This window comes from Grus americana, chromosome 1 (assembly GCF_028858705.1).
Source record: "Grus americana isolate bGruAme1 chromosome 1, bGruAme1.mat, whole genome shotgun sequence".
NCBI lineage: Eukaryota > Metazoa > Chordata > Aves > Gruiformes > Gruidae > Grus > Grus americana.
The window spans coordinates 104736811-104749448 of NC_072852.1; the positions used below are offsets into that span (position 1 = coordinate 104736811).

Here is a 12638-nt window from a genome sequence, read left to right on the forward strand (position 1 = left end):
TGTATGGGGAAGCTTAGGAAATGCACAGGGGACTTCCAGCCCCTCTCTGGTGGGTTTAAGTGTTTGTGTGATGTGTGTCAAACTTCTAAAACTATAGCTGAAGAATCAAGGATAAGCCTGAAGGATTCTCTTTCAAGAAATTGTAGTGGAAATGTCCCCTAGACTTTTGACGTCTAGGTGCATCTTTCCTCCAGCTTTACAACAAGCCAGTCCTGGCAGCCCTTCCTGCAAAGCTTTTGGCATCTAGGTGCATCTTTCCTCCAGCTTTACAACAAGCCAGTCCTGGCAACCCTTCCTGCAAAGCTTTTGACATCTAGGTGCATCTCTCCTCCAGCTTTACAACAAGCCAGTCCTGGCAACCCTTCCTGCAAAGCCGGCAGCCACGTTGAGCAGCACTGTCACAGGATGTTACCTCTTTGGTAGAAGCAGTTCTCAGTGGAACCAAAGCCACCCTGGCATTATGGAGAGAAATTGCACCTCTGCTTTCTTTTAAAGGTGTAACTGAGGTTGTCTTGGGAAGACAGTGATAATTTTCCATTGTTTCCTTTAAAATGGAAACTAGATTTCTAGTGTTATATTCTGTTTCAGAAATTAAAGACCAAAGGGAAGAGATAAAAAATGTCACGGTCAGGGAAAGTTGGCAGAAAAAATAAAGTCAAAGAGGACTTACGTGGGTGTTCAAACATGCTGTAGAAACACCAAGAGAAAAACTGCTGCTCACATTGCCTTCCATTCTTCTGTTTTCCTTTCTTATTTTCTTTTCAGAGTTTCCCACATACTTTCTGAAGCACAGAAAACCATGACCAGTTCCCTAAATGCCATCTTCATTTCAGTCCAGTGAATTTAATTGGAAGTAGCACTTAAGGAGTTGAAAAAGAAGTACAGCCCCAAACCCAGTGCTAATACCAGTGGGGCTTGGTATACGCAGAGAATTCATTGCATGAAGCTCAGCAAAGGATCAAGACTAAAATTATTAGTTAGGCTGACTTGAAGAATGTGGAAACTGATTCTGCAGTGACCCAATTTGTATGAAGCCTGCCCTGTGAAGTTGCACATAGGCAGGGAGTAAAGTCATTTGTAAGACTAGACAATTTTCAGATTACTGGGCCACTTGAATCAAAAATATCATCTTTGTGAGAGAATTTTTAAGTCCAGTGAAATCACCAATAAAAGAAACACCAGAAGATCTATCATCACAATTTTTTTACGTGTTAAAATTGTTACAATGAAAAACTCACAATAGGTGAAAAACCTAAATCTTAAATAGTTAGGAATTCCTATTTTAAATATTTCTGTAACTAGAAATGCCACTAACTAAAAAAAGACTGTAACACATTGTATTGTATTTTCATCACGCAAAAAAGGTGATGTCACTGTGTGAGGAGGGCTGGCAAGGATTTGTAGGAGGAAAGAAGTTAGGAATAAAGAGGAATAATGTATTCATCTATAGTTGAAAATCATGTTTGATTTTTTTTGATAATTCAATTGTCCCAAGTGTGAATTTCACCTTTTGCCAACTGAATATGAGGGAGAAAATGAGCAGCATAGCTCCAAATAGAGAATAATGAAAAGAAAGCATTCATCATTCCAAACTGACTAGAAAACAGCAAGAATAAATCAGACAAATCAAGCATTGTGGTAACTGCTTTACAGTGTTATGCTTCTTTACACCTATTATTAATTGAATGACAATTCCTATTTACGGTGGGATACCCAGGTAATTTGGATTCAAAATGAAAGACGCTTGTGGTAAAGGAGTTCAGGATATACTGCTGAGAAGTGGCTACTAATTTAAGGAATAACTTATTGCTATACTCAGAAAGCTCTTCTCTTCTCTTCTCTTCTCTTCTCTTCTCTTCTCTTCTCTTCTCTTCTCTTCTCTTCTCTTCTTTCTCTTTCTTTCTCTTTCTTTCTCTCTTTCTCTTTCTCTCTCTCTCTCCCCCCTTCTCCCTCCCTTCCTTCCTTCCTTCCTTCCTTCCTTCCTTCCTTCCTTCCTTCCTTCCTTCCTTCCTTCCTTCCTTCCTCTCTTTCTTACTAAAAACTAGTAAATGAATCTTAACTTCCACCCAGGATTTTAGCTGCCATGGTAGCTGAAATCCCAAATCACACTGACATCCTGATCGCAGCAGAAGTGTCACAACAGGAGACCTTTGCTCAAAGGTTGGAAATTACTAACACACGTTCTGGTGAACAAATACACCTATGGTGACATTTATGAGTAGAATCTATTCAACATGAAAAATATCCAACTAAGTTAATAGTATGGCTGACAGAACTTGAATAGTAGTTTTAAGCCTATGTATCTTTGATTTCATTAAGCTTAAATCTTGAAGGATTTGCCATTATGTAACATATTGTTTGAAGTTGTCATAATTTTAGGTTTTCCATGAAATGTTTCTTTTTATGTTGCATGTGTACCAGTTGTACTTGCTCTGGGCATGCTATACAGTCTATTGGTAAGAATTGTATGCATTCATAGAACATCGACTTTGACTTTCAACATAATATACAGATAAGATAATCCTTCACTCAGATGCATGATCATCCTATTCCAGAGAACTTGCTATACAGGCAAGAATAAAACATTAAGCATGATTTGTAGTAAACCCGCTATTAATCCATTTCTTTTCTTTCACAGTCGTGAAAAATAGCCGTGCCTCTGCAAAGACTTTTGTTTCTTTTAACATTTTGTTTCTTTTGGATTTAGACTGAGTATTGACTCTGCTGTTCACTCTGGATAACAGCTGTTCTCACTGAATTGGTTGTTTTGGTGTCATCCTTCTCTGCACAAGGATTTGTTTGCTATCTGTTTTCCTCTGGAGGCAGGATCTTGCTCACGACACTCCAAGAAGTTTTCATTTTTTGGATACATCCTCCTATTTAGAATTTTCATACAAGTGAGATTGCTCTGTCTCTACTAGTTTTACATATGAAAAGAAAATAAAGGAGAAGACAAATTTGCCTCGGTTAGTTTCTCTTCCATCGCAATTCACTGCTGAGTACTATAGCAAGCCAACAACAAAGATCAGCAATATCAAGACTTTATGACCAGGTATGGATTTGTATTATTAAAATAAATTCAAACTTTGAGCAAAAGACTGGAATACTGAAATTGAGAAGCACTCAAAATGAGTAGATATAATCTGTACACAGATTATTACATCGTTTAACAAAGGGGCAGCAGTAGATTAAGATTTGACTGACAATGAAATCAGCTTTACTCTCTGTTCCAGCAGACAAGTGATAACTTAGACTGTCAAAAACTGAAACAAAAACTGGAAGTGAGTTACTGATTTATGAAAAATATATTTAAGGAGTCACAAATAGTGTGCTAGGAGGCAAAAGGTCATAAGAAGTGGATCAATTTAGAAACTTTGTTCAGAAATACAAGGGCTATTCAGAAAGAAAGATCACAAACCTAAAAGGAGCTTTATTACTCACTGGTAATTTGATTGTAAAAAACCCCTGATAAGACCTAAAATACGTATTTTTAACTCAATTATAATCTCCATTTCAGTATATAGCTAAAAAAGTGTGAAATTAATCAGTAGCAGAGACAAATGCCTAAATATATTAAAAGAAATGCCTTATCAAAATATTAATTATTAAATGGAAAGAAAATATAACAACCCCTGAACTGATCTTGGGAGCTATCATAGTCATCTAGGACTCAAAATTACTTCAAGAGATTACCTTAGTCTATTCAGTCACAAAAAAATAAGTGTATCTAACCTTTTCCTGTGGGATTTTTTTCCAAGTGATGAACTTATTCTGGTATTTCAACATTTATTGTTAGAAAATATTCCTCCCAATGTCCAATGTACATCTTTGCTGTAAATGAAAATTATTTCTTGTGGATCTTCTCCAGTTTCCTGGAAAATGATTGATTATGAAACTGGGTATAGTGCCATTCTTTTATTTGAAAGCAAGCCCTACTCCAAATCTTCTCTTTTCTGGGCTGAACCACCACTGTTTTTTCAGTCTTTATTCAGAACCATGTATTTTTAAGCCTACCCTCAATGACAGATTTGGTCAGTAGTGGAAGCATATGCTAATCTCTATAGCCGCTGAAATGATTTTAAATGTATTGCATAACAACTAATATTTCTTTCTGCAGTTACTCATACTGTGATATACATTGGAAATGATTGTTTAATTTAATGGGATTTTACAAGCTAGAAAATCTTCTTTAAGGCTGAATTATTCATCTATTTTCTTGAATCTAGTAAGAACAGGAGTTAAATTTAAAATACAGTACAGATGAAAACTCTGAAAAGTAATTATATAATATCTGAATTCCAATTCTGCCAATTTCCTGACTTTTACAACATTTTAGGCTTCTAGAAATTTGGAAAATGGGATTTTAATAGGCTTTCATGCAGGAGGATGCTAACAAAACCAACTTGTTTTGGGATTTCCTTTATTTACCCCAATGTATACTAGGGATTTTGAAGTCAATAATATGGCAATGCTTAGGTGAAAGTATTAATCCTTCATTCAGTGCTTACTTTTTCTACAACGTGCAGGATAACAGTAACAGAAATTAAGGAGCACATGCATAGAGAGAGAATGAAGTTTACCAAACCACAGGATACACATACTGCTTACGTTCTAGGCATTTTCATTAACCGAATATTGATGCTGTGGCAAACGTCAAGCCTCACAGTACAAATTCATGTCACTAGGCATTTTTACTTTCTCCCAAAATATTTGACAAATTGTGGAGATACTGGAAAATCTATTGATTATTTTTCCTTTGATCTTGCTTCACGTCTGCTACCTCTTTCCTAAAATGGTTTTGAAGTGTGCAATTCCCACTTGATATTTTATGAGTGCAGATTCAGCTGTGTATTGCAAATACATTTTTTAGGCGGTGCTATGAACTTTTTGTTATATTGCTGACTTGTGAATTTATATTTTGGAATTTTGTCAGTTATGTCATCCACTCTGTGCAGTCCTTCCAGCACCTCATGCGCTCGCTTCTGGAAAAGTCAAAAAAATCTCCTTCTGCAGATGAGATGCAAAGGGCATTTACAAGAATCAGCAACTGACAAATGACATGCTGCAGGCTGGCGGGCTGCTTCTGTAATCCGCCTTCATTTGCCAGTGCATCACTTGATCACCTTACGCAGGGAATGTAGTAACCTGAATGTCATATCACCAGCCTTTAGTGGTGGCTGTAGCGTTCCTACAATAGTACATTATTAAGACATTTGGCCATATAAAAATTTGTTTTCTTTCCTGTATTTTTCTTTGCGATAGCTGTCGCTGAGATGATCAGTTTGAACCTGTTCAGCTTTCTGCTCTTCTCCTGATTTCTACTTTGCATAGGAAATATTCTTTCTTTGCTCCTTTTGGTCGGAAGGAGGCGGTGCAATGTCAGCTGGCTGCTGTTTATTCCACAGTGATCCCTAAGGCGCTCCATGACTTCACATCTGCAAATTTGTTTGGTGTATTACCCTAATGACTGTGTGCTGTCCCCAGAGCAATTACAATTTTGGTCAACTTCTATACCTTTTGATACTCAATGTTTTCCCTGCAGCGATGGTGTCTGCATTATGCATTTCTCCCCCGCATCCTGTGGCTGCTGTGCGTTGCACAGCCGGCCTCACCTGACCCCTGGCCTACCATGTCAGAGTTCTTGCCAACCTCCATCTGTATCGCCTCGAAGGAAAGCTGTTGAATTGTGCACCTGCGCCTGTTTTGAATATCTGCAGCCATTTTGCGGCTCTGGCAAATACGATGGCATAAAACGAATTTTTTTTTTTTATTTTTTATTTTTTTAGAAATAATTCTGGAAATTGATCACTGTGTGCCTTTTTCGAGAAATGAGTCATACTCACACTACTGCAATGTATCATCAAGTATACTGTTGACAGCTATTTGGGTGATGTAGTTTGAGTTTCAGATTTTACCTGCACTAAGCTTTGGTTGATGTAAGCGTCACCCCTCTCCTGCTCTCGCCCGCCCATTGGTATAATTCCGTGCGATCTCAGCCCTGCCTGGCTTTCTGGCAGCGCCTCTGCCATGCCCTCACAACTCCATGGGTCTCCAGAAGGATGCCAGTCTTCATGGTTTTCTGTGTATTGGGACTGAATTGTATTTCTTGCCAAACAGTGTCTCCCTCTATTCAGTTGTTTCTGGAATGTTTGCTTATGTACCTTCTTATTTTCAGGTAGGAACTTGTTTTCTTTCAATTCTATAGAGATCCATTGATTAATCACTTGTTAATTATCACTGATTAATCAATGATAATTAAGCAGGTCATAACATGCCTTTAAATATTGATCATTCTCATACATGAATATTTAGTCTTTTTTTAATATCTAGAGTAGATTAATTATCTGTAGTCTTTACTGTTAACTCATATAACTTGTACACTGTTTTTCTCTAACACATATTCATAATTTGAAATCATTTACCTGTATCTTTTTAATTAATTCTGTGTCAATTTCTTTTTGAGCTGCAGCATTGATAGTTTTTTCTTCTTTTTTTTTTTTTTTTTTTTTTTTTTTTTTTCCTTCCCTTCCCTGCTGCTGAGCAGCTTGTATCTGGGTTGGATACCCACAGCTCAACCCTAGCTGCCCAGCTGTCTGAGGCACTCCCCTTTTCCCCTTTCAACTTCTAGGAGAGGTGTGCTGAAAAGTAGATGTTTGACTTTCGACACAAATACAGTGTTAACATTTAGGCTGTGAACATCTTTCACAACAAATACACCTTCCTCCTATTTGCTGCCTTAGAGACTACTTTTGCCATTGAGAACTGGTCAGTTTTAACTTGCTGTTTCTTTACTGATTCATATTCGTACTTAAAATTAAAAACAGTCAATATAGTGCTATTTCTTTCTGTCTTCACTCTTACTGTTTTCTTTTCAGACCTCTCTTACCTGCAGCAGTGTATGTTGTTCTTTTCTTTTGAATCTTTTGACCTTCATATTATAATATTGAGCCTCAGTGATTCAGAATCACTTCTTATATTTAAAATGATAGACTGGATACTGTTGTACACCTTCTTGGAACTGTTGAAGCTCTTGGCACACAGCTAGGTCTAGTGAGGATACACTGACATTTCTGCTTTAGGGAAAACATTTATTCTTCCAACACTTTGTCAAACTCTCTAGCTATCATGCTATAGATAGAACAATTTAATTTCTTCCTGTGGCTTTTTTGTCTCTTGCTACTCCTTGAAGCTTGTTCCCCCGTTGATGGAACTTCTGCAGCACCTTGTTTCTTGTCCTGTAACTCTCTCTTTTGCCCTTTCTGCTGATATCAGAACTGGTTTTAAGATCCTGTCTTTAATCTTTTCCTTACTGAGACTCTAGGAGAAGTGAGTGTACAAGATTTGCAATGAATTCCTCTCTCTATTTTTTTTTTTTTCTGCTAGGCTTGTGTGATTTATGTACAATGCTGTTGTCTTCCTATTCCTGCTGTCATCATCTGCCTTAATAGCATGGTTATGACGATGGATGCTATTATTAGTCTCATATGCTTGCATAGTATGGAACCATTATCATCTCTGTGGAAGAAAGGGAACTGAATGAGTCAAACATATGGGTTTCAGAGGAAGAGGTCTATGAGTCACAGTACTTTATTCTTCTGTCTTTAACTTCTTAGCCCCCCCCAACACAGTGTAAACTATCTTATGAAATTTCTGTGCTGCTTTTCTTATTGATTTCTGTGATATGAAACTATTCCTTGAATAGTTCGAACAGTTGCATCCAAGATTCTTTTTGTTAAAAATCAAACTCTAAATCTTAATCCATGTTAGTTACTGTTATCTAAAGATAATAGCCCTGAATAATGTATCAGTTCTGCTGTGCCTGGCTTCTCCTTTGGACTGCTAAATTCCTTTAGAGTGAATTTCCTCAGATGGATGACACATTTCAATTCTGAATCTATATCAATATAATATATATTTTATTTAAATGTATATTATATATATTATATAATATATTGGGAGGAGAAAGGAAAGTGCTCTTCCTGGCACTTAAAATTAGGAATATGGCATTTTATTACTAATAGCATAATTCCTGTCATATAAGTAGCTTTTCTGTTATGCCTGTTTAATTCTGTGTTAGTAAAATCCTATATCAAAATAATGTAAGTGACAATGTCCATTAAAGAATATATTACCAGGAGTTTATTTACCAGCTTTGGAGTTTTCTCAGATCTGGTGCTAACGGAAATTTGTCTCAGTTGTCAATGTTAAGCCAGATGCCTAAAAAGTCAATTTAAAAAAACCCAAAGAACCCAAACATTTTGGAAGGCATTTGAAAAAAGACAATGTGTCTAGCAGACTATATAGAGAATCAGAGATTTGCTTTGAGGTGTTTCCAAGTTTCAGCATATTTAGACTGGAAAGATCACACAATTAATTTTAGCTAGTTTGAAGGTGCAATTGTTTGGTGCAAGTTCTTTGGAAGAGAGTGGTAGGTGTGAGACTGGTTCCCAAATGAGGAAACACACCTCATCTGTGAAGTACGCTAGCATAACTGTCTGGGATAATAGCCAATAAACTGGGATACTGGGGCAGGACAAGCAGCTGGGAGGGCACACCTGGTCACGGCAGTAACCCGGAAAGAATGGAGGAGCTTAGGTGTGGGGCCTGAGGATGGTGAAGACCACAGCAGTGAGAGAAAGCTTAGGGGAAAAAAAGAGTGAAGAATTACTTTTGGAAGAAAATAGCTTTGCTTCTTTGGGGAATATGCTAGAGTTAGAGAAAAGAACTATGGTGTAACATGTTACAAAGTTCACATTTCTTGTGTTCTAGTAACGGAAGTAGCCCTTCTTCCAGTAATTTGGGGATCATTTTTTTCTTTTCCATTTATTATTGTTCCCTTGATTAGATTGGTTATTTATGTAACACAAAGGCAATTTTGATCCATTCATTTATAACTGTTTTACACATGACTTAAAATAACTACCTATAATACCTATTTTTATTATGAGAAATATTTTCAATAATTGGCAAATTTCTCCAAGCCTGAAGTCCAGCCTCCTCTCTCTCTGTTTCTGTGGTTTGTGTAATCTTGTGTTCAGTAGCGCTGTTAACTTTTAGCACTCCCTTCATCTTTTGCATACACTTGCTAAATTTTGTCTTGATGTGGAATGTAAGCTTTTTGATTCCATGTATGTACACTGTGAAAAGGACTTCTAAGAGTAGCATAGTATTTAAAACACGAACTTCCACTACAGGGTTTTCCTTGTAACAACACGGACAGGTGTGCTTCAAGTGAGAAGCCTAATTTTCTTGAGGGTAGAATTGTAGGATCATAGGGTAATTCAGCTTGGAAGGGCCCTCAGGAGGTCTCAAGTTCAATCCCTTGCTAAGAGGGCAGTTAGCTACAAGGTCAGACCAAGTTGCCGAGGGCATTATCCAGTCACGTCTCAAACCTCCAAGGATAGAGACTGCACAATCTCTCTGTGCAACCTGCTCCACTGCCTGACTGGCCTCATGGGGTAAAAGTTTTTCCTTATATTTAGTCTGAACCTCTCTTCCACCATGCACCATTGAAGGGCCTGGCTCCATCTTCCTGGTAATCACTCCTAGATACTACCAGAATGCTGCTAGGCCAGCCTGAGTCTGTCTCCAAATAAGGTGAAGTAGCGAGCCAGGTCCAGGGTCCATCTAGCAGCAGGAGATGGGACAAGAGACAGGAGTGAGAGGAGACAAACTGTCCACAAAGCAGAAGTTCAGCTGGAAAAAAGAACCAGAGACAAGAATACATATGAAGCAGCTCAGACCAGGACTAAAGGTCCAGACCTGAGCTGAAGTGCAGCTACTGGAGCAGTGGGCAAGGGAGTACAGTGGACAGAAACCCCAGGTGAATCTGCTCAAGGCCATTAAGGTTTATTAGCGCAATGAAGGTCCACAAATGTACCCACATTTTCCTTATTCACCATTTTCCTATGAATGCAGCAGTAGAAGATCTTGTTGCCCTTAATGTCCCTTGGCAACGCTCAACTCTGACGGAGCTTTGGATTTCTTAACACCACTGTTTGTGGTCTGTCCCTGTTTCCACCTCATATATAGTGCCTTTATTCATTGGAGCTCTGCCTTGAGTTTCATGCTTAGCTGAGATGGGTCTTCCGACATCTCTGCTTGTTTTCTTAAGTATAGGGATGGACTATTCTTGTACTTGGAGAATGTCATCTTTAAAAAATTGCCAGTTTTTCGGAGCTCCTCTGCCCTTTGGAGCTGTGTTCCATAGGATCCCACCTACTAGTTTTCTGAATAAGGTGGTAGCAACTACAACTAACTGTGTGGTTTCCTTGTTCTGCACTTTGGTTTGTATATATACTTTCTTATTTGTTTGTTGTTTATCAATTTTTTGCGTCTTTTAATTCTGAGTAGAAATGTGTCACTTTTTTTTACCACAAAACAAGAAATCATTCTGACTTGGCTGGGAAGCACCCTCAAGTTAAGTCAAGTGCTTTCACCAGCAAAGCACAGCTGTCTAGGATGCCTACATTTTACCAGCCTATTTTTAAGCCTCCTAAATTTGTTAATATGAAGTTCCATGGTGTTATATATTTGTCTTATTTCCCTCTCAATGCTTTCATTCTGCAGTGGAAGCAAGATCCTATTTTTCTCAAGGAACAACACACACTCCTCCATCCCACTCGTCCGTGTACACTTTCTGGCATCAGAAATCTGGAGCTTCAAACTTCCTTTTGTAATAACAAAACGATGTGACAGAACAGAGAGTCAACATCATTTTCAGTCCAACGTCATTGCCTTTTCCTGAAATCAACTTTGCCAATGTAACTAATGACTTGGCAAAATAAGGGGGTTCCATGAGCCTGCACTTCATTATTATGTATTGAACAGATGTAAAAAGTTCACGGTGACTTAGTTTGCTATGGTTTATTTCTAAGTAGGTAGGTTTTTTTTAAAACTGTGTAGCTGAACCTGAGAAACAACAGATTGTTCCTGGCCCTGATGAATACCCACAGGAACGAAGAAGGCAAAAGGGGTTTTGTTGCCACCTGTGTGCATGACACCACTTCAGGCTCTTCTTTATTCTCGTTCCCCTTTGATGTTACGGTTGGTTTGACATATAGGGAAGAGCTTGCTAAAATACCGGGGTGTGATAGTATAAGCATACCATCTAAAGAGCACTGGGAACTCCTAAAGAAATCAGGAAGGCTCAGTGTGTTTTCCCACAAGCGAATATCATTCCATACCACCTCCAGTGTAGGCCAATGCCACAATCTGGCCCTTCTACTTTTAATTCTGAAGAAGTTACTTTCTGTCTCTCCTGAGATTTATGCCTTGCATACGTGTATTCTGTGCACTGCTGGACTCAGACTTGTACTCTGTGGGTGATCTTCTGCCACCACAGGCCATTGTACGCTTTGTAAAACACAGTGGAACTGATAAAAGGGAAAAAGGGCATCCAGGTGAATTGCCAGAAGCAGCCCTCAGGTTTCATGAGCCTCCTGAAAATAAGATAGGGATAAGAATATACTTTCCCTGCTTGATGCTAGTGTATTCTAATGTAACTACCTGAGACTCCTAAGGTTCTGTATTTTCAACATCAGTATCTTTTGTTTAAAGCTAGCTCTTAATTAGGTGAATTTTGCGAAAAGTCTATTAAATAAGAAGCACCGCCCTTGCCAAAATCCACAATTATATTCCTCCATACCTAAACAGTGAACTGTTTGAACACAAATGTTGTGTAAGAGACTCTGTAGTAGGTGAACATCTAAATAACTAGATAAACTTATAAATGTATATAAATGTTTATTCCAGCTGCATTCCTAAATAGATTTTTCAAGGCAAGAAGACCTAGATAGAATGCACAATGGAGAGAAGTTTGTTTCAAACTTAGCTCTGTAATTAAATTGGAAAAACAAGCAAACTGCAATTCAAACCCCAGACATTACAATAAATACAGCAAGGAGAAAGTGCTCTGTCACCTGGAGAATATATAAAGTGTTGATTCCTCAGGAGGATTTCTACGTGATACTTTTAATATACTGTCAGATATAAAATTTTTAAAAATTTTGCTTATCTCATTGAAAGATTATTTATCTGTTGTCCATTTACTCTTAAGTAATAGCTTACTGGGATGACTTCAATTCCATTTTTGCAAGTTGTTATGTAGATGGGAAATACTTGCTCAGGTAAGCAATATTTTTTGATTTAAATGGAAATAGCTTGCTTGGGTAAATGACTGCATGGTTAGACCAATTGTTCCTCCATTTTCTTAGTCTTTTATTCTGTCTGCAAATCATCAAACGTGCATCTGTTCACTCTTAGATGACTACAGAAAGAAAGAAGTTTTGTTCTTCAAACCTGCTGACACAGATTTTATCTGATAGGCCATTCCCTGGTTCAGTGGGATTTCCAAATTTATGAAAATGCAGTATCAAGTCAAGTGCTGAGGGCTGAGATCTTTACTAAAAGGAAAAGAAAAACCTGTAACTCTCTAATAAAGGCTTAATTGGCGTGTGAATGGCTTTCTTTTACTTAATCTGTGCATCTTGAATTTAAAATATTTTCTGGTTTCCCTCCTGTCCCCTTTCTTAGTCTTTCTGGATTGTCTTAGGTGATCAGAGCTTTCTAGGGCTGCATAAGTAGTGATGACAGCGGCAAATGCTTCAAAGGTAACCCTTAAGCCCTTAAGAATATGT

The 12638-nt window shown here is 37.9% G+C and overlaps 1 long non-coding RNA gene across 1 annotated transcript in view; it reads left to right on the forward strand.

Moving 5' to 3' along the window:
- LOC129198948 (uncharacterized) overlaps window positions 1–12638 on the forward strand; it is a 44172-nt gene that overhangs the window by 24900 nt on the left and 6634 nt on the right. The window contains exon 3 of the long non-coding RNA XR_008574555.1: window positions 2708–3052. This is a non-coding gene — a long non-coding RNA (uncharacterized LOC129198948). The remainder of the gene's footprint in view (window positions 1–2707; window positions 3053–12638) is intronic.